This window comes from Larus michahellis, chromosome 3 (genome assembly GCF_964199755.1).
Source record: "Larus michahellis chromosome 3, bLarMic1.1, whole genome shotgun sequence".
In the NCBI taxonomy this organism is placed as follows: Eukaryota; Metazoa; Chordata; class Aves; order Charadriiformes; family Laridae; genus Larus; species Larus michahellis.
The window spans coordinates 129,853,214-129,876,181 of NC_133898.1; the positions used below are offsets into that span (position 1 = coordinate 129,853,214).

Sequence of the window (22,968 nt, forward strand, 5' to 3'; positions counted from 1 at the left end):
CAGCGCGTGTGTCCGGCACAGAGACTGCTCCTATCGCAATGGGTAGGTGGACAGACATCCAGAAACCACTGGGGACAGATGTAGTAATAACAGATCAGTTAGGAAGGGCAAAGTTACACTGTTCTGTTTAATGACGGCCCAAGAGAGAGGTCAGGGAAAGAGGGATCAAAGGAACGTGGCCAAAGCTGGAGGTGAAGGAAGGAATTAACTTTTCACCTGCACAAGGTGGACTCAATGACTGAGCGAGATTAGATGGGTTTTGGAAAGCCACGGGTTATAAAAGTTAAGCTAAGGATTAGATTGAGTCTGCCCAGAAATAAATCGATCGATTAAACACACCCACTTGCCAAATTTTTAATAATGCGGTGTTACATCAGTGATCAGGCGAAAAGGAGGCCTCTGCCCTGCGGCAGCCTCCCCCCAGCCCCACGCTTGTGCCCCGGCTGAGGGTCCCAACGGGGCTGCTCAAGACGCAGCCCAAACCGACTGGCTCCCTGTTAAGCCACTCTTAATATCTGAAACCTGACAGCAGAAAAACCCCACCAAAACCATTCGTAACAAAGCTTCCGAGTTATATGGAATTCCTGTCATATACACCATTTATACATGATTTCATTTTATTTGGACTCTTCCAGTTGCCAGCTCTCACACCTGGGGCTCAGGAGGCGTCAACAACCCACCACGCTCCGGGAAGCGTGAGTGTTACCCCATACTCACACTGACTATTTTTTTTTGCACTCCCACGTGTTACACAGCATATTCCTTACCAAACCGCCGCTTCGGACCTCCGCGATGGCCGCTTTTGTGAAATGCTTCGGGATCCTTCGAAGTAAAAGGCAATTCTGCCAGCTCTAGGGGCTGGGAACTCGGGGATATTAGGAAGAGCACGGCAGGACTGTTTAATGGCTGCAAACTTAATGAGCAAACACAGCACTTCTTTTGACCTCATAATTTACTTTTTAGGATAAAAGAGAGGAGGTCTTAAAAAAAAAAAGCATGACGAAATGCTTCAACCAATGGCACTGCCGCATGGAGCCTGTTCCTCAGCATCCCGGAGCAGATGTGCTGCACTCAAAATGTCTTTGTCTATTAAAACTGTGTCAGCTTCAGAGACTCCAAAACTCCCTGTGGCATAAACAGAATTTCTAATGAACAGCTGCAGGATACAGGAGTAGCCGCACAAAATGCAGCTGCCGAGATCATTTTCTTTGCCGCTCTCTCACCACCTTTCCTCTGCTGCCCCAATACCCACCTTCCCCTATTTGGGTCTCTCCTGTCCTCCCTCTCCCACAACCCCACTGCCTCGCTGTGTCTTCTGCAGCCTCCACGGATGAGCGATGCCAGCCCATCGGTTTAGTTCGTCCACGTCCTTCTTCCCGCTTCCCTGTGACCCACCTCCAGCCTCCTTCTTCGCAGCAAGTCAGCTAAGGACCAGCAGTTAGAGGGCAGAGACCCAGCACTGGGTGTCTCTGCTTTCCTCTATTGACGTTTATAATTTCCGAAGCCTGCGAGCATCGCTCATCTCCTCCGACCGCATCTTGCTGTACCCGCACATCTCCCGATCTAACAGAGCCGCGCTCCCCTGCAAGCCCTTGAGCGCTCTCACGCCTCTCCAGCCTCTGCAGGGCTCTGCTGCCGTTTTGCCTGCACCAAGAAAGTGCAAAAGGGAGAAATAAAGGGGAAAAACATTACCACGCCAAACCCTGTAATTCCACAGAACATGAGCAATCCTCAGGGAAGGATTCAGCCCGAGTAAATTGAAACCCACTAATAGAGCTTTTAGCTTCAACGCTGCCTGCCAGGCCAAGGCACCAAAGCACGACTCCTTGTGTGAGTTGGTTTATTATTACTATTTTTTAAATCCTCTGCCTTTGAAACCAAAAATCTGTCAAGCATACAGCCTGGTCCAAAGGCACTTCCCAAGTGCTCTCCCGAACCTAATGGTGTCCTGTTAGCTAGCTGGAGAAACAGCTGGAATGATTATTAATTTAGTCAGGCACTTGTAACAGCCCCTGCGATGCTCAGCACCGTACTCGGAGAAAAATATAATCTTTTGTCTCAATGTAGCCCCAACAAGTACTTCGGGGAACACCAGCACAAATGAAGCCTGAATTCTTACTGCTTGATGCCTTCGACTTTCCACGGGGTTCTCCAGTACTCCATAAAGAGCCTCAGTTTCCCATTTTCAGGACATTTACAGGGAGTTAATGCTTTGGCAGGCTCTGTCCCTCTGAGTGAAAACAGCTGATAGGTTCAAAAGTTATTGGAAGTCTAACAGATAAGACCAGATGCCAAAGTCCCATTTTATTAGAACATTCTAACAACATTAAAGACCGTGTAATGCTAAGCATTAGTGTCTTTTTAAATAAATCCTTATTAACTGGCATCGAGCACCCAGGCCAGCTAAATACCTTGTGGCTTTGAGACAATCTGTCTGACGCAATCACAGAACGCCCAAATGCTTTAGTTCAACCAAGGCGCGGTGAGACCTGTGCTAGCAGCTTGAACCAGCCAAGCTTTTGCAAAGTTAATGGCGTAACAGCTTCCCCGGATTGGCAGCAGGATGGGCAGGACTGATCTTATTCATAGCTGACGGGGCTTCGAACACTTAACATCGCTAACGCACTTTCGTGGTCCAGAGGGAAAATTCCCAGAGAAACTGTGTGCCGTGGATATCGTGGATACGCTCCGCTCTTCAGAGACTGCCCAAGTAATCCTCACCATGCGCAGTCCCACCTGCCCGCTCACCACAGAAGGTGAAGAGAATCCAAATGTTAGCAGAGGGCGTACGCTCGGGAAGGCTGAAGCTACTTTGGCCAGGCTTAAAAATACTCCAGGCAGAAATCTCCAATGCACAACAGCTATTTTTGCTGGGTAAGTGGGGCCAAATGTCCTCGGAGCAGCTCAGGAACGGGCAGTGGGACACTCTGCCAGCACAACGCTCGTGCAGATGAAGCAACTGCTTCCAACACAAGCTGCTGTCTCCCAGCCATCATCCCAAAGATCAGACCATTTCCAACTCATGCCAGCTTCAGGGACCATTTGCAGAATAGATGCCGAGAGGACCTAATGGGCAAGGAAGCCACAAACACCCCTTCAGGCCATTTGCATCAGTTACTGTGGACAGAAGAGGAAGGCCCAGCATCTCTCACGCTGTGCCATCTCGCTCTCATCTCAGTGTCTTGAGCCATAAACAGCTCAGATGGCAGAAAAATATCGCGAGGGACAGCACAGCTATCTCCCTTTTAGGCTTAATAGCACAATAGTTTGGCTAGTGAGCGAGTTAGCTATTGCCATCCACTGGACAAAAGCTGCTCGTGTCCAAAGTAAATACCTGATGCCCAGCCAAGGAAAGGGGAGACATTCCCAGAGGCTGGGAAAGCTGCCGGTGAACACAGGCTTTGAAGGGCTCAGTGACACAGCCACCAACTCCACTGCGAACGTGCCATACACACAGACATGAAGGCATCGGCTTGGAACCAAGTCATTAAGATAGCCACAAAATTCACAACTCAATTTGACCACTGTATAGAATCCAATACAAATAATAAAAAAAACCAGGAGGATGGCTATATTAGACAAAGCCAATGATCCATCCACTTCAACCCCGCAACTCCTGAGTGCTCATTTCCAGCTGCTTTGGTGCGAAACACTCATAAATCACAGTCACAGAAAAGCTTATTCGGAACAATCTTCCCCTAACCACTAGCAAATAGGAGTTCCGTGAGCCCCCGAAGAACAGAAGCTGCCCACCAAAACACTTTTTTGAAGCAATCAATCACGTACATTCTCATCTGTACAAAGTCTGAACTGTTTTAAAAAAAAAAAAAAAAAAGAAAAGAAAAGAAAAGGAAAACCGCAGCAAGCGCTTGGTTTCATAGCTTCTTGCAGCAGTGAGTTCCACAGCTGAGCTCTGCAGGTGATTTCCTTTCATCAGCTTCAACTATAAACTCTCCTAATTCAGTCTGTGCCCTCTTCTACAGCGTTACGCACCTCTACAGCGACGGGTACAACAGGACTCCCACCCAACTCACCACGGACCCAGAGGACCAAGACTAAGAAAGCCACCGGAAGAAGAACTGCCACCTTACCTTCTCTAAGCTGTCCAACATCCCACCACGTGCTCCTCTCTGATCTAGGCAGCGTTCATCTTTTCAATCCTTGCGACCGTCAGGGTTGGCAGACAAGTAGAAATACAAGGATCCTACTTGCCAAGGGATAATTTCAGCATAAATTTGCATTTCTGCTGTTGTCTCATCCTTCCTGATGGACATCCTGGTCCTCCAGTACACTCCTTTTGCGGAGTAGCCCTCACTCTCTTTTATCCAACCTCCTCTCTAACATCTATGTTCTGTTTTCGTTCCAGTCATTTCCTAAATTTGTGCCGAGTTTCTTTTTTTTTCTTTTAATTGCTCTCAATATGTCACTCTATATTACTCAACAGCAGATTTATTTAAATGTGTCAATGCTGTTGCTTAGCAGATCTGACTGCGCTTTACAATTTAAGCCTGCTTCGGAATCACGTGCTCCCCTTCCCAGTGCTCCCCAGCAAGTCTGGATCATCAGGAAGTTAGAGGAAAATAAAAATAAGTCCGACTCTAAAGGCAGTCCACTGGTCTGCCTAGGAAAGCTTTACTAGAGATCCTTAAAAAAAACAAAAACACCACCAAAAACCACCACAGAAGAGGAATTGTGCCAAAAAGCCCGCCCTGTTTTTCTTCTCAGTCAGGAAGCGGTATCAGGTGCTATTTGTCTCCCATTTTCTGCCTTGTACCCATGAGCTTCAAGAGGAGCCCATCAAGTAAATGATCATCAAGAGCTTTGAAAAGAGTCCTAATATGGAGCTAATAGGAGCTTTCCCCAAGCAGCAAGCTAATTTTAGGTAATGGCCTTCCACCGCTCTATAAAAGGCCTGGAACACCCAGGTGAGAGCGTGTTCTGACCTTTGAAATCAGACTTGGGTCTTTGCTGAGACAGAGAGAAGATAATGTGCAACTACATCACATACACAATGTTTCCTGCCTGGGCTTTTCAAGCTCTCCAACCAGCGATGGTGGAGGTTTAGTCATTTCCCCGACGGACTCCCAACTCACACGTTCACAGACGAGTAACCGGAGTGGCTAATGGCTCCGCGCAGCCTCGGCAAGCTCCGTGCACAAATCCAGCGAGAGGCAGAAGCTGTCCCAAAACGCTTATGAAAAAACACTACGTGAAACCCAGAAAATGTCATCCTTCTGCAAGCCACTGAAGCAGAATAAACCCAAACGAATTGCCCAGGAGCGCACCAAAACCTGCTGCGCAGCCACTAACAGATGCCAACTCTTCGGCATATTCATCCAGAGCTCGAACCGTGACATTGTCTCCATGGGCTTGTCTCCACTTGAGGTGTATTTCACGTTGCCCCTAAGATGACTCTTCTGCCCCAAAACCTCCAGCTCAATCATCACCCTGCATCCCTCCAAGCCAGGCTGGTTTAGGGGGAATTAATTCTCATAAACTGACGCCGTCAAGACAGTCTTCAGCAGCTGCTGATTCCGGATTCGGACAGCAAATCCCACCCAAGAAACCAGGTTCACAACCCCGGGAACTGATACCACAACCTGAGACAGCCCAACCGAAGACAGAACTTGCAGCAGGACCTGTCAGAACGGCTGCTGATGGGTTTCCCAAAATAACCCGGTTCCCTTTCTGCGGTGCCCGGTGTCCGTTTACTTACAGCCACCTAAAAATAGCTCTTCCCACTTAGATCAATGAAGAGAGCTGATAGAAGTGAAAGACGCTCATCACTCCGCACACCCGCAAGACTAAAGGAGATAAAATACTTTTGAAATGCAGCACAGGGAACAATCCTGCGCTGGCCCCGAGAGAGCCAGCTGGATGGGCCTAATGATTCTTCTCCAGCAACAGCTGTGATTGAGTTTATTTCCATTTTGTGTGATTAAAAAGAAAGAAACAGATAAAAGGGAGAACAAAAAGTCCAAGATTTCAAAAGGCACTAAATATAAAATAGTTTATATTCACTTGGCACCCTACCTTGACGGCATTTTATACGTGGTAGCCAAGCTGTCCTCAATAACTCAAAAGGAAGACGCAAGTAATTTATAGGCAAGGAAACCGAGGCAAGGAAATGTTAAAATACTGACTCAGTCATCAATAAAATCAAGCGCAGGAGCAGGTTTAAAGGGCAGGCGTTCCTGACACACCTTCCCATATTCATACCGTGAGACCCCTCTCTATTTATTCTTCATGGAGCCAACACAATTGTTTCCATTGCCTGGCAAGTGTAAATCGATGCCGAAGAGTTCAGCAGCCCCTCGCAAGGAGTTACAGTCCATTTAGCTGATAAAAGTTAACCGGTTTTCAGAGCCTGTTCGCACCTCACAAGGAAAATGCACTTTTTCAAAATTCAAACACACCAGTTTAGCAGCAGGATGCCTGAAATTAATCCCTTTATTTAAACACTAACAACTTCCAAGTGTCTCCAAGCAATTGTAAAGGCTTTATTAGCTAAGGCAATGAAAGCCCGCGAGCAGCCAAGTCAAGACGAAGCCAAGGTTATCTGCAGTAAGTTTCCAAGAATTAACTTTGACAACACAAACTCGCTCTTGAGAGTATTTGTAACTCAGCGGGAGGAATAAAGAGGACACCAATGCAACTGGAAAGGCAGCACTTACCCTGCCCAGATGCCTGCACAGAACTTCGCTGCTGGCAGAAGTCTGTAGGCAGGGATGGACGGAACAAACCCTCCTGGAGGCCATTCCCATGGCCATGAAGGGCAAAACGGTGATTTGGGACAGCACAGATGTCCCAGATTGTACCTCACCAATCTGACTGTCTTCCGTAAGCAAGTGACTGGCTTGGTAGATGAGCGGACAGCCGTTGATGTTGATTACCTTGACATCAGCAAGGTTTTTTGATGTAGTCTCTTATGACTGGATATACAGAGGGAAAACAAATGACTGGGAGCCCAGAAAGGTGGTAGACCTTCCATCCCATCGATGGTCAAACCTCAAGAGGACAAACGCCTGAGTAACTTCATCTACCTTTGTGGGCAGCTTTACTGCAAGCAGGATGTTGGATTAGAGACCTCCAGAGGTCCCTTCCAACCTGATTCCTTCTCTGATTCAAAGAAATGCCAAAGAGAAGGTAGAAGTCTTTCCTGGAGGTACCTGAAATAGGTAAAGCTCTAATGTATAATAAAAATAACTCTTCATAAGCGCTTCATTGAACTGATAACCTCGTGAAAGGTGGAAAGTCTCCCAGCACACTCTGCTTCCTTTTCTCTAATGTTTACGTCTTGACAGAGGAATATATCTGTGCAATTAAGACACATCTACCACTTCCGCATTAAAATTCAAGGTGCTTTTATGGTGTCTTAATACCTGTAGGAGGTGATAAACATTCATGAGAGCAACACTGTGAGATCAAATGGGTTGGGCTGATGTTAAAAGACATTTTAAGAGACATCCTTTTAAAGATTCCTCTGCTCCCATCTCTCTGCTCAACCACTACATCACTGTTTCCCCAAATTCTTTCACGTATCCAACACGCAGAGAGATAAACAAGGCGTGTTTACCCTGGTCCCGTCTTTAGTGGAAGGCAAAAAGAACGGATCAGATGCCGTCTTTGAAATCCAGGTGTCACCAGGTTTTGGGTTTTGTTTCGTTTTGGTTTTTTAAATGCCTTCTGTTGTTACTGGAAAGTGTAACTACCGATTTAGCCAAAATCGAAAGCTCCTCTCGGGTTCGTTTTCCTTTCACCTTACTCCAACAGCTGTCTTGCCAAAATCCACAGAAGACAAAAAAATCTATAGTTCCTAGCACACACATTTTGAAAGGGTTTCAAGTGCAGAGCAAGAAGCAAGATCTTACTATGGTCTTGTAAGGCACACAGCCGCCTTCCTGACTTTCCTGGTTCTGATCCAGAAGGAAAAAACCCAAACAATCAAACCCACAAGTCACTGGTTTTGCTGACCAGGACTACTCCACTTACTGAATATCAGCAACCTTCAAGGACAGGGTATAACACACCAGCATGGAAATCACAACTGCTGGATGCAGTTCCCTTAAATCCTCTAAGCTTCTCCGCTGTAACAGCCATTTGAGTGCTGATAAACTCACTTTCAGATTATTTTCATAAAACTGAAGTTCAGCAAATGATTTTTTAATTTAGACTGTCGCATAATTCGCAGCCTGATACATAACTCAAGCCTACTCCCCCGAACAGCCCAGGAGGCAAGAGGTGTGCTGCCTATTTTGAGGTGTGACGTGCCCCATGGGGTCACCGGGCCCCGATGACAGATTGCTCAGAGCCACGTCTTGCAGCAGAATGTGTTTTGCAGCCTCTCCAAGCCCTGGCTACCCCTCTGCAAACCTTGGCCATGTTGAGTGATGGAGTTGGATTCCGTGCATCCTTCTGCACTGGACAATTCCTCCTGCTCCACCAGCTCAGATGTTGCCTCTTGCCCAGGATGGCAGAGGCTTGCCCAGAGTGAGCAGTCCCACTCACCAGTTCTCAACAACCCATCCCTGCATCTCAAAGGCTTCTGACCCTCTTCAAAGTCAACACTGAAACACTGATCTTGGCCAAAAAAAGTCTCTGATACAGGGAGGTCATTCTAATATCAACCAGTGGAGGGCAACCACACACACGCACAACTGCCGGCATCCTACTGCCTGATTTAAAAAAAAAAAAAAAAAAAAAGAAAAGAAAAAAAGGCACTTCCCATTTCCAACCATCAGAAGAGTTTAAGTGTTCCATCTTTCACATTCTGCCTTATTTATGTCTATGTCCATCCTTATGACACTTACACAGAATCCACCAAGTAGCAGATTATATTCACCCGAAATTAGGCAAAAGAGAACTTAAATTCTTCAGTTTCCCCACTCAGCAACAGTTCTGCTCTTCTCCCCAAACATGAGAAGGACAAGCCAAGCCACACAAGCAAAGCTCACAGTGGAAAAGCCACACTTTCCTCCTTGCATTTTAGCATGTAACCACACGGACAAGATCGCTGGAAGACTTTCAACACCTTTTTTTTTTTTTTTTCCCCAGATATGAGCTGTAAGGGGCTACCCAAACTAGGCAGTAGAAGACAGCAGTTGTGATCTAGCAGGAACAGATCAGCACCCGTCAGATCTTCAGCAAGTAAAACTCTTACCCAGCCAAGCAATACCTGCAGGACATAAAGGAGAAGGCAGGTGAAGGCTGTACGGATCCCACCCCATGCAGGTAAGCCACGGTGCTCCTAACTCACAGAAGTTAGAATGCAGCAACACATCCCCCCTCTGGAGGGACGCTTCTTTCATGCTATCCGGAGACGAAAGGCTAAAGCAAGCTATTATCTTCAGAGGCTTGACAAAACAGCAAGACAAATCAAACAATGCTTTAGCGAGAGGTAATCCAATAGTTCTAGCTGAGCAGTTGTTTGAACAGTGGCAGTGGTTCGGTACAAAGACAGGTTGAACATCAGTAATTCTGAAGTCCAAGCCAAGTAGATCTTAAGCAAATAGAAACCAAACCACTCCTTTTCCTTCACCCGCCCCCGGCAACCTCAGACCCCCGTCCACAGCCCAACCAAGCGCGTCCCTGCCCTGGCCAAACCACAGCATGAGCAGAGTCGTCAGCTGAACCGATAACCCCCCCGAGCTTGTCAAGACAAGTCGGTCGCGGTACGTGCCGCTGACCTAAGGAGAATACATCAGTCACAGCTGGTAGTTTGGGCACTGGAAGCAAGGAAACTGCTTGTGAACTGGCTATAAATAGCAAAGGCACTGGGGATATTTTCTCCCTGCCTGCCCTGCTTGCGCAAAGCCTTTGGAGCCCTTATCAGCCTGCTCTGATGCTCTCATGAGTCAAAATACGCAAGAGATGGAGGGGAAAGGGTTTGTTCAGGAGAGCCCAACCACCATAATTTTTATCCCTCGGGGCAAGATATCCTGCAAGTAATGCCATTCCTCAGTTCTTCGCTGGAAAACACAGGGAAAGGCAGGTGTTTGTGGAAAAACCACTGGGTGACTCAGTTCTTCAGCCCCGCCGTTCTCCCCATCAACATTGCAACAGCACAGCTCCCCGGTGTCACGGGGGGTGAGACACAGGGACTCGCTCAGCATATGAAATGGGAAGTCAACAACCCAATCACTCCTGATTTTTAAGGATACTCATTTCTTCATCATCATTATGTTCTGTTGTAAAAGTCACTTTACGATCTGGGCTAATCTGGGATGCTGTTGCATCATCGCCTGAGAAAGTGTTGTTGATAAACAATTATTAAGGGGGAAAGAAAAAACCCCAAGGAAAGAGGCAAACAGAAATCAGTGCTTCGCCTTTGGCCTCCAAAGGATCTTCTGCACTCAAACCTGTTTTGGCCACACTGTGCCACAGCGTTTGTTCACTGCGCGCCAGTAAAACACTGTGGCTTTCCAGCCAGGGGTGGTTTTCACTACCACTGGAAAAAAGGGAAAGGGGCTGTGTCTTTGGTACGGACCGCCATGGCCCCACGGCTGTGCCAGTACCTCTGCCTGTTCTCCGGCCCCAAGTCCAGCTGGTGTAGTCCAGCCCCTTTTGTGTTCTTATACTTCCTCACCTTCCTGAACGCAGTGCCCACATCTGACCTGCCTTGCGGGTTCAGTTCACAGAATCACAGAATGGTTTGGGTTGGAAGGGACCTTCAAGATCATCCAGTTCCGCCACCCTGCCCTGGGCAGGGACACCTCCCACCAGCCCAGGTTGCTCCAAGCCCCGTCCACCCGGGCCTTGAACCCCTCCAGGGATGGGGCAGCCACAGCTTCTCTGGGCAACCTGGGCCAGGGGCTCACCACCCTCACACCAAAGAATTTCTTCCTCAGATCTCATCTCAATCTCCCCTCTTTCAGTTTAAAAACGTCCCCCCTCATCCTATCATGCCACTCCCTCATATAGAGTCCCTCCCCATCTCTCCTATGGGCCCCCTTCAGGTACCAGAAGGCCGCTATAAGGTCTACCCGGCCAGAGCCTTCTCTTCTCCAGGCTGAACCCCCCCAGCTCTCTCAGCCTGTCCTCACAGCAGAGGGGCTCCAGCCCTCTGAGCATTTTCGTGGCCCCCTCTGGGCAAACAGTCCATTGTCCTTCCTGTGCTGAGGACTCCGTAGCTGGATGCAGTGCTCCAGGTGGGGTCTCACCAGAGCAGAGTAGAGGGGTAGAATCACCTCCCTTGACCCGCTGGCCACGCTGCTTTTGATGCAGCCCAGCGTGCTGTTTGCTTTCCGGGCTGCCCGCGCACGTTGCTGGCTTGTGCTGAGCTTCTCATCCACCAAGTTGTGCCCATTTCTCATCCCGGTTGTGCTGATTTCTGGACCACAGCTGGGGATCGTGTGGGTCAGTGCTGGACGGCCGATGCCACCACTGGTGGGTTACACCCTGGGCGAGCGACCCCCAGTGCCCAGGAGCATCCCTCCTTGTGCCCCGGTGACCGGGCTCTCAGCCCTGAGCCGTGCGTCTCGGAGCAGAGCCTGGCCGCGCAGCCCACGGCTGGGGAGGGACGGGGAATGCTGCTGTTAGCCCCGTTCACAGCATTTAATAACAAATAAAGACCCATGAAACACATGGGAAGGGTTATTACTTCAACATGTATAAAGGAGACATTGAAGTGACAGGGAACTTCACTTCCCACCTTTTGAGGGGATAATACAAACCAGCAGAGCGGAAAGAAATCCAAAACATCATTTATCAAAGCAGCAACAGAATTTTCTGTCAAAGGAGAGATTTCACGACAAGGATGCTTTTGGCATGGGTGGATTCATGGCAAAACAATGAAGCAATGCGAATGATATATGATCATTTCTTTGCACAGAGCGCCGAAAAGCTTTCAGAAGCTTTATAAAATTAGAGCTGCTTATGTTTAACAGCTAAAATGAAAAGGTGGGGAAGGAGCGCTTCCCCCGTGCTGCTCTCTAGAAGCGGAGCTCATGATTGTACTCAGCGGGAAACGCGCTACTCGTCGAGCACTCTTGGCGCCTTCCCTCCCACCGAGCCGCTGGCACAGGGGGAGCTCAGCACTTTGCAGAACCGGGTCCTTGCTTTTGTTCCTCTCGCCTCCCTCCCTCCATCCTCCCTTTGACACACACAGATGGAAAGACCGACGATAACACATCAATTAGGTTATTTGAAGCCTTGCTCCTAGCTACTCTAAATGCAGGCACATGAAGCAGCAGGATTCTGCTGGTGACATTTGGACCACAAATGAAGTCCCCAAGAGTAATAAACAATCAGGTAAAGAAATCTGGAAAGAAATTACCCAGCACACCTCATCTTCTTGGCCCCCATGAGATCCATATAAAATGTGTTAATGCATCTGATTATGATCTAAATTATGTACAGAGGTTCCTGCCAAGCACTCTGTGAAGTTTCTTTATTGTTAAGTTGAAAGCTGTTTAAGAATGGTCCAGTCATCATGTTTCAAATTAGATTTGGGAAAAAACATTTTCCTACTTTATTGCTGGCTCAGAACACGGGTTTGCGGGAGAAGGTCGATGTGTGGTTTTTCTCTGCTGAAGAAAGAGCAGAAGCGGTGACAGAACAAAAGAAGAGTCAGTCCCTTGCCCGTCCTTCTCTCGTAACCTGAGCTGCGTGGATTTACTGTACACAGACATGCCAGAAGATGACTCTAGTTTCAGCTGGCTTTCTAGATGTGTTTTTTTCCAAAAGGGGGGGTATAAACAGTAAGGTGTTCTCAAGCACACGTTCCATGGAACTCTGAATGGAAGGGTTTTTGAAAAAGGAGTGCGATAAGAATGGCTTGCAAAACGCCACATGAGACTTTCCCCATGCTGACCTGTCATCGACTCTGCCAGCAAACCATTTTGTTCCTTGGAGGCAGGTAAGAAGCTGGGTTTTTTCTCCCCAGTAGGCTGTACCAACACTGCAGCTTTTTTTTAAAAAAAACAAACAAAAAAAAAATACACACCTCCCAGGTATATATTCACCTACAAGTTTGGGAGAGCACCCACCCTTTTACACGGCAGCCCTCACGACCCCACTTGCAGATAAAAACTCCACCAACCCAACCTGTGTTTTATCTTCTGCTGGCGTCCGAGCGAGCCCTCGCTGCACTGCTCAGCACCTCCTTCCCGCTGCACTGCTGCTTTCCCCAGGTAGAAGCAGGGCCAAGGGCACCTTGCTCCAAAGAGCTGGGGTTTTTTTTTAAAGGTGGGTCCCCATATATTAAAGGTCTTCCATCTGTTCCCTCTGCCCTTCCAAATACACAGCTCTAGCAACAACCGCACGCATCTGGACGAAGCAGGGCCCTATGGAACAGAGCTAGCTTATAAAAGCTTTTACGCACTTATTTTGCGCTCTACATGCATATAAACACATACACACATATCTGCATACGCCAGACAACTGTCTGCACCTCCTCTCAAGGCGCACAGCTCATCTTTGGTATAGGGCTTAATACTTCACATGCATCACTCTAGTCTCCAGCGTAACAGGCGTTTTAAGGTATCAACCACACCCAAGCCCTCCGGCATGTCAAGACGGTCATTTGAGACGCACAACAACTGTTGGACGCATTTAATATCGCTCCACAGGATGACGTTAGAAGTTAAGGATTAGAAATTCACATTTAAAGACATGCCTCTTGCTCGGCATGTGCTAGGGCCCGTGTTCGAGCAGCTTCGCTTCCAGCTCCAAACATCTCAAGTCAGGCAGCAGGGGAAGCAAAACGCAGAGACTGAGGCATAAGTGTTGAAGCCTAAATGTTGAACGGAGATGTCCTTGGCCAATCTTCCAGCATTCGTTCCTGAAAACACCAGCTAGGCAACCAGGCAATTATGCCAGTGGCCAGAACTCCTGCCTGCGGTGAAATTCAGCGCAGACATGAAGACCGAACTCGAGAGTTAGCGATGCAAGACTCTGCCGGAGCCAGGCCTTGTTATCAGCAGATCTGCAGGAAATTAGGGATCAGGAACTACCATTTCTAGCCACCACGGTAATGTAGTGGTTTAAACACCAAAAAATGCTTTAATGTAGAATCACAGGCTGGATGCCAGCCAGCCAAAAGCGCTGCTTTAAAAGGAAGAATTTATCACTACGAAACACTAAACAAGATGTTAGGCGCTTGAAAATAAAGCCTTCGCTAAACAACCAGATTTTAACCTGAAATTTTGCACGTTGGCATTCTCTTCTGCTGCAGGTACGACTGATTCCCTTACACAGCATGCTTATTTTCTCTCTTTCTCTCTTTTTAAGAAGAAAAAAAAAGAATTTTCTCTTTCAGTTTAACTTTGAGGCAAGATGGAAGACCACAGCCTGGCCTCAAAGACATGAGATCTTTTGAACTCCAAGTCAGCAGGCTCTCACAGGAGCTGAGCTCGAGGGCTGCTCTGGAATAAATCAAAAAGGATTTTCTCTTTCACTTGAATAAGGCAGAAAAAAACAACCCCTACGTGTAGAGATATGTAGTTGGGGGTGGGGAAACAGCTAACAGGGTAAAAAAAAATAGAAAAAAGCAACTTAAGAGTGCCATTAGGCTTGATTGCCACGATCCCATAAGCTAAAGACTATCCTGCACGCTTGGATTTCCTGGAGGAAATCACCGACACAGTTGCTAAGTCTGCTGGAAGCGGTTCAACCCAAGTATATCGGGAGCAGATGCTCCAAACGTGACACACAAGGACACAGCGCTCCTGGAGAAATCTTTGACAGCAAGTCAAAACGGGGGCCTGAACTGGTCATGTGTCATTAGAGACGCAGCTGTGATTTTTTTCACAGATTAGTAGAGTTCAAGGCCAAAAGGGACCTTTGAGAGCACCTAGTCTGCTTCTTGCTGCATCACGGGCCGTTACACTTCAGCCAAGTTTTCCTAAGAGCAGGAGTTAGATCTGGCAGACAAATCCCGACTCGAATAACTGTGGCAGCTCCCAGTAACAATCCACGTGCTACTTCCACTCAAAAACTCGGGCTCCAGAGCAGCTTTGCCTAGGATACAACTGCCTCTTGGTGCCCTTGTGTCCCTCTGCCAGAAAACGGCGCTCCCTGGCAGAGGCAGAAGCGACTCTGTGCTGCAGCCACTTTGCTTCACGCTTGACACCTTTGCTCAAGCCCAAATTCATCAGCAGCGTTGACAACCCTCTGGAGTTTGCCTGCAGGAGCTCAGCGCAGGGCACAAAATCCCATCCTCTGGCTTCATTCCAGGAGGGAGAGGGAAAACTGGAGAAGGAGAAAGGTGCTGCTGGCAGCAATCTGCAGCCTCTGCAGCGAGATCGCCTGCACTTCCCGGTCAGCCACACACCCCCGCAATAGCTGTGCATCAGCAGCCCACGCGCTAATTCTTGCACAGTGAACCTACCTCGATTACAAAGCATTTTGGGACAAGAATCTGCCCAACGAATGATGATAAAGAAGAAAAATTTTCAGACCACGCATGCAGTTTCAGAGCCCAACTCCCCCCACTGGGCTGTGTGCGGCGATTTGGATCCCGAGGCACCCGGACACCGAGCCGGCGAGCTCAGACCATCAGTGATACGCAACACCACGTTTAAAATTAGAATTTAAACTGCTGAAGTCAGAATATTGTGAAATGCCGCTTCTTCGCCTGCAGTTCTGCCAACTGAATTCGGCTAAAACTTTCAAAAAATAATAGATGATTAACAAAAAAGAGGTGATGGCCGAAAAATACATAAGGGGCTTGATTAAGACCCCATGGGTGACCCTGTACCGTTGCTGCCCAACTTTTACAAGCTTTCGAGGCTCTGGCCAGGCTCCTTTCAGTGCTGCCCGGGGACAGGACAAGGGGTAACGGGCACAAACTTGACCATGGGAAGTTCCACCTCAACATGAGGAAAAGCTTCTTTGCTGTGAGGGTGGCAGAGCCCTGGCACAGGCTGCCCAGAGAGGTGGGGGAGTCTCCGTCTCTGGAGACATTCCAACCCCGCCTGGACGCGTTCCTGTGCCACCTGCTGTGGGTGACCCTGCTCTGGCCGGGGGTTGGACGGGATGATCTCCAGAGGGCCCTGCCAACCCTGTGGTTCTATGATTCTATGATTCCCATCTCACTGTTACTTTGACTTGACTACGGGGAGAAGGGAGCGCTGCTAGCAGAGTAAGCAGAGCGCAGAGGTGTTTTGGTAGACCGTGCTAAAATACAGCGAGGGCAAAAGCAATCTAATACCAGGCATGGAGCCAACTGACACGGCAGGGCTCGTCTGTGCTTTACCTTCTGCACTTCGGCTCAGATCTGTCGTGCATCACACAGCGACTCCTTCACTGCTTTTCTTCTTTCTCCCCACGTTGATCTCAAGGGTTCTTCCCCTGTTTAATATAGAAACACAAACAAAACCACATGTACTTAAGCAACATATTACCCACCGCCTAGAGGCATCAGGCAAGAGAGGCTGCCTATTAGCACATTGGCTAAGAACACTCCTTCCAGACCTTCTCCAAACAGATGAGAGATTCACCATGTAGTTGGTTTTAAGGCTGAAAGCTCCCACGGGCTCGACAATCTGGGCCGCTGAAGAGTATCAGCGGCTGCAGGACACCAGCTGAGGAGACAGGCACAGGATTTGGCCCAAGGCAAAGGACACCTCCTTGGGTGCTATGATGCCCAGAGCAACGAGGCACATCCTCAGCTCCTGCGCGTTCCTCAGCACGGCAGAGACTCACAAAGGGAGCGCGGGGCATCCACAATAAAAAGCAAACTGGCCAGAATTCCCCAAGCAAAGTTTTGATGACCCAGACTCCTGGTCCTGAGCTGCTTCCATTGCGGGAACACCGGCAAAATGAACTCTGAGCCTTCCCTATCCAAATTTGATGCTTTGGCTTGTAAGAGCAGAATTCAACACTTACAGGGACAGCCAGATCCTAAAGAAGGATGCGAGAGACGCTCTTGGTTGTCCCTGCCACTGGGTTGCTGAGTTATCTTCACTCCACCAAACCCTGGCCCGTTCATTACCTGAAGCTGGGGACGAGGGTACATGGCTTCGCAAGAGCCAGCGCAACCCAGAGCAGCAGAACTGCAGTGGTAAATGATCAGCATGCTTTACAAACGCTGCTGCTGCAACCTCTCTCTAAATGAGACAACCTGGAGAAGGGCTATCTCAAATCCTTTGTGGCTAAACGGGACGAGATGTGGGCCGCCAGCTCTGTGCTCCATCAGCTCAAAGCCAGCTTTGCAGGCATTCTGGGCTCCCTTCACAGAAAACATTTCCACTACAACACCTAGCAACCGATAGCTCTGAAGTCACACGCATTTGACCGTTTCCCACAAAAAAAAAAAAAAAAAGAATCAACTACTTTGTTGTGTAAGTGCCAAGGTCAAAGGGGACCTCCACAAACCATCCCGTCTGACCTGCTGCATGACACACCGTGAGTTCCACCCACCACTTCCAGCCTCGAGCCCAGTAACTCACTATGATTTTTCCTCCAGCTTTTTCCCCAGCTCAAATCCTCTCCCAGACACGCTTCTGCTGCACACAACTGTCTGATCTCAGCAGCTATACATATAGGAAACCGAAACAAAATAAAATACCTTCTGCCAACCGAAGTCAAAGGCTGCAGGACTGTTGTTCAGCGGGCGATGCCTTTGCTGTAGGTGGCATTTCCTTTTGTTTCAGAACAAAAAGCGCTGCTCATCAGGGCCATCCGCACGCCTTCACCCTCCTACACAGCCTTTTGGACAGCCACGGTTTTGGCGGCCGGTACAAGCAGAACGTCCCAAGCCTCCCTCTTCCCACCCCTGCTCTTAACTAATGCGTTCCATACCCGCAGCCTTTCACACAGTCCCAGCTCTGCCGCCGATCCCAGCAGGGAGATGGAGCTGGTCCTCGGGGGCTGGCGCTGGGCTCCGGTGACGAGACTGGCAGCTGCTTATAAAGGCTGCCTCCATCCTTTTCACTTTGGCTAGCAAAATGCTTCCTAAGTGCCTACATCTCTGGGCTATGAAGAAGGAAACGTATCATGAACGAAGCTCTTCTCTCTTTTGGCAGGCTGCAGGACATGGCACATTTCCATCTGCACAAGGCTACAAGATGTTTGCAGAGACGAGAACTAACAGCCCCGACCCCTCTGCCCCTCGCTCCTCCCTGGATTGCAAAGCTCTTTCCAGAGTTCTCCAGAAATCACGAGGGAAGATGTTACTCAACAGCCACAGCTGAAGATTTCATTTCAACGTGCCCCGCAATACCCGCTTCGACACCCACAATATGCGAACCCAGCATCTGTACACAACCCTCGCCGGCTCTTTGAGGTCTGGAAGTGTTTTATTGCAAGCTTTATAGTTTGTAAAATAAAAATCCACATCGGTTAAATTTTGCACTTTTTTTTTTTTTTCCAAAGTCATGAATTATTCTGGGTCCCCAAAATTCCAGACACTTGAAGCAAAGGATCCAAGAAATCAGAGCACCTGGAAATCACAGAATGGTTTGGGTGGGAAGGGACCTTAAAGATCATCCAGTGCCAACCCCCTGCCCTGGGCAGGGACACCTCCCACCAGCCCAGGTTGCTCCAAGCCCCGGCCAACCTGGGATGCCCAAATTCGCATCAGTTAAACAAAACACTCTCCTGAGAACTTTGGTTTTTTTTTTAAAAGTGCAATTCTAATATAAGCTCTGAAAAACATTAGGGTGCTCATGGGATAAACATTACCTTAGGAGAACAGCAAAGCCCCTTCTCTAATAAACGCTGTGTAACTTATATAACGTAAAAATTACAGCATATATTAATGACAGTGATCAGAATACAATATTAACAGCAATAATGGTACACCAGCATGGGCTCACCTCAAAAGAAAGGCAGTTTCTCTCTACTCCCCATCAGAGACGCGGTGGCAAGTAGCCGTTATGACTTCATTTTATTTTTTATTAGTTTTTACAAGCTAGCTATGCTAAAAGGTTGCACCAGTAATTTAAACTGCAGTTGTCAGCAGAAGTGAAGGACATTGTGGGATACGTTTTATTCCAGCTCTTTTATTGCTTGGCTCCTTGGAGTGATTCAAGCAGCTTAAGGATTTCAGAGGTACTGTCACAACAGTATCTGGCCCTTAGCAAGCTGCCATTTAAAAACAAAACAAAAAACAACCCAAAAACCCGGCCTCTGAAGAACTGGCTGGACCAGCAGAAGCTGTTCAAGACTCAACAACTGCTGATCGCTACCAAGTTGTTCCCTCAGGAGGACACGCATTTTCTGCGATGTTATTCTCACTTGACAGAAGGGGAGGTGGCTCCGTCATACGTGGCAAATGCTGATTTTTGCAGCTCTGCCAAAACACACATACACGTGTCGTGACTCTCCCCGCCACCGGTGGGGGCCAGCAGCGCTCTGGCACACATCTGCTCTGCTGCGATAGGGCAACGCGGGCGACGTGCTGCTTCCCATCCCTGGAGGTACAATCAAGCGTGGTAGCGTGCGACGGGTGCTCTGTGGGATGGAGCACAGTCTGGACGGACTGACGGCACGCATCGTAATTAGGCATTAAAGATGACCTTGTGCTAATTTTCTTCTAAACATATCTCTCCTTTCCCCCTCATCCCTACGCCCAAAAGTTAGCTCTTCCATAACGTGCGCTGTGATTGAAACACGGCTCACCGAGGTGCTGCTGGCACACACGAGGAACCGGGCAGAAGCAGGCTGGGGTCCTCCAGAGCCGGTCCCAGGAGATGGAGACACCAGATATCCCCGGGGTATTTGTTTCGCCTTGCCCGGCACTGCCCCATCAATCAAGGGTAGGTGACGCTGCTTCCCCGCGGTGCCAGCCCCTGAAGGGGATAAGCAGAGGACTGGAGCGCGACGTGGCTGGCGCAGACCCAACCCAGGAAAGCCTCAAACAGCGCTGGCAAAAGCAGAAATGTTTTGAAGATTCCCGAGACAGCAGGCATCTGCTTTCTGTCCAAGCACCACCCCAGGGTTCTGCTGGACTCTTCTCTATGGACGATCAAAAAGCGATTTAATTTGCATCGGCTATCCCCTGAACCAGCAGACCAACCCAACCGCTCCTCCCTACTCGAGCGAGCAGGTTAGAGATGCTGGTCTTCATCCTCGTCCAGCTGCCCCGAGCGCCGTGGGGCTGGAGGGCAGAGAACACCCCGCTGCCGAGACATCCGCTGGCGGCTTGCCTGGCAGAGGACTCCCAGATGCAATTATGAAAACTGGCCCAGAAAAAGGGAGGGGGATATTACTTTTTTTTTGGGAGGGGGGAAGAACAAACAGGGGCATTCTTGGTCAAAGCAGTGCGTTACTTTGGCCACCAGACTGAATTCAAGTCCGGCTTCCCTGCTGCTCCGTGGGATGCTGAGCTTTCCTGAGGTCCCTACGTGGTACGCACACTCCGGCAAGCCACGAAACGCGTGTGGACCACCTCACCCCCCTTCTCGGGGTGCTCGCAGCGAGGGGCTGCTCCCAGGCTGACCAGCCTCCGCTGGAACGGTTTGTGCTCTCACCTGCACCGCGGCTCCTGATTCAGCAGAAGGTAAAACCCAGCTGAACCCAGGTCACTCTGCGCTCGGGGCAGAGGCAGCCTTGCTGCCTGCAGATCTCGGTTACACCACCGAGTCGCGGCAAGAGCCCAACCTACATTGCCCAAGGCATAAGGCAGCGTTACTTGGTGCCTCCAAAGTGCTTCTATTACAAAGGTGAGGTTTCTGCAGGAACCAACACTCTAATTTCTTTGACCTGCACAGACAGAAGCCTTAAAACAGTATTAACAACTGCAAGTAATTCCTGCAGCAATAGCTCAGCAGCTCCACTGCTGTCACCTCAGATGAAACCGCTAAGCACCATCATCCCCAGCGGAGATGACAGAATCACAGAATGGTTTGGGTGGGAAGGGACCTTTAAAGGCCATCCTGTCCAACCCACTGCCATAAGCAGGGACACCTTCAACTGGATCAGGTTGCTTGGAGCCCCGTCCAACCTGACCTGGAATGTTTCCAGGGATGGGGCAGCCACCACCTCTCTGGGCAACCTGGGCCGGAGTTTCATCACCCTCATCATAAAAAATGTCTTATGTTCAATCTAAACCTACCTGCTTTCAGTTTAAAACCATTGCCCCTTGTCCTGTCACTACAGGCCTTGTTAAAGAGTCCTCCTCTTTCTTATAAGCCCCCTTTTAAGTACCAAAAGGCCACAGTGGGGTCTCTGCGGAGCCTTCTCTTCTCCAGGCTGAACCCCCCCAGCTCTCTCAGCCTGTCCTCCCAGCAGAGGGGCTCCAGCCCTCCCAGCATCTCCGGGGCCTCCTCTGGCCCCGCTCCAACAGCTCCGTGTCTCTCCTGTGCCGAGGCCCCAGCGCTGGAGGCAGCACTGCAGGGGGGTCTCCCCCGAGCGCAGCAGAGGGGCAGAATCCCCCCCTCGCCCTGCTGCCCACGCTGCTGGGGATGCAGCCCAGGCTGCGGGGGGGTTCTGGGCTGCCAGCGCACGGTGCTGGCTCCTGTGGAGCTTCTCACCCATCAACACCCCCAAGTCCTTCTCCTCAGGGCTGCTCTCCATCCCTTCAACCCCCAGCTGTATTGATACCAGGGGTTGCCCCGACCCAGATGCAGGACCTTGCACTTGGCCTTGTTGAACTTTATGAGGTTCACATGGGCCCACTCATCAAGCCTGTCTAGGTTCCTCTAGATGGCATCCCCTTCCTCTAGTTTATCAGATGACAGATGATGCTATGGGTAAGTACTGGAGAACAGGTCATTCTCAACTGCCCACTTGCTGTGGGTCCCTCCATGTCCCCCTCTGCACTTGTGAACACCAAGCGAGGAGAGCTCCACGTTTGCCAGAGCAAGAGCTAAAGACAGCCCCGTGCCAAGCAACCATGCCTTCAAGTCTGGGAAGACACACAAAACTTACTTTGCAAAGTATGATCTTTTAAGCAGAGGGATGGCTCTTGTAGCTGGACTTGGAGATTTTTAAGTTTGAGAGTTTGTTTTTTTTTAATGTATTGAAAAATAAGTTTTTCAGGTCACCTTTGATGCAAAGAGTCATCTAAAAGGAGGCGGCTGTCAGATGGTCGCTCAGCAAGGGAGTATCTGTTCCCTGGGCACGGATTCCGAGCCTTGTGAACTCTCTATGCCATCTGCATACTACATGTTTGTACTCCAAGCCCCATGGACACTTCTTTGATGTGTTACCGTTTGGGGAGCTGGAGATCCCAACGGTCTCTCGAGATCACAGGAATCTGCACTGTGTGATGTGTTTAGTGGATAAGGTCCCCCCCCCATCCTTTGAAACACAAGTTTGTTGTTGCTGTCTTTTTCAAAGAACATTTAAATTGCATTTTTTTCACATCACTCTTGTCTTTCATCCTCAGTTATTTGGCACAGGCGGAGCAGAACGGCGCACACGCTGCAGAGGCAACGCTCACCGACATCTGCCGCTCACCCCGCCGTCAACCTTCAACTGTGCACCTCGCTGCTACCGTCCGCAGGAGAAAAGCAAATGACAGATGTCTGCTGCAGAGAGCCCCAACGAGCGCGACCGCATGTAAGAATCGCTTTGAAAAGTAAAAAAGGAAACTTTGCCCTAAGCAACCACACCAAACCACCGAGCTCAGCACCAAGTGCCGGAGATGGAAAGACCTGTGTGATTACAAGAGAAATGTTAATAAGGTAACGCGTACAACATCTTTGGGATGCAGGGCTGGAGGAAGGCAGAGTAGGGCAGGAGAGCAGCGATGGAGAGATGCCCAGGAAGACGACTCTGCTTTCCGGGGAATCTAGCCCTGCTCGTAAACACATGGTCTTCTCCTGGCCTCTCCAGCTCGCTGCTCCAACATAAACAAATAAGATCTACATCCTCTTGGAAATTAAAACCAGCATTTTGGATACGTACACAGAGGAGCTCTCCTTCTCCCCAGCAGGAAACGGGGACGGAGAATTTGCAGCCCCAGGCGGCCTGGAGCAATCCACGTTAGTGGGGTTGGGGAAGGCCAAGAGTGAAATGCACTGCACTAAATGGCATCTTGGGCTATTTAACTAACTCATTTTTCTTTTCTGACCACTATCT

The 22,968-nt window shown here is 49.2% G+C and overlaps 1 protein-coding gene across 7 annotated transcripts in view; it reads right to left on the reverse strand.

Annotated features, from left to right (window-relative positions):
- EXTL3 (exostosin like glycosyltransferase 3) overlaps positions 1–22,968 on the reverse strand; it is a 171,575-nt gene that overhangs the window by 53,609 nt on the left and 94,998 nt on the right. For 5 of the 7 annotated variants that reach the window (XM_074582143.1, XM_074582144.1, XM_074582146.1 and 2 more), the window contains one exon: positions 16,196–16,290. The exons of 1 other annotated variant lie outside the window; for it this stretch is intronic. The gene's annotated coding sequence lies outside the window, so the exon portion shown is untranslated. Of the gene's footprint in view, positions 1–16,195; positions 16,291–17,509; positions 17,711–22,968 lie in introns of those variants that run through there. One more of the 7 variants, XM_074582147.1, reaches the window with a different exon arrangement.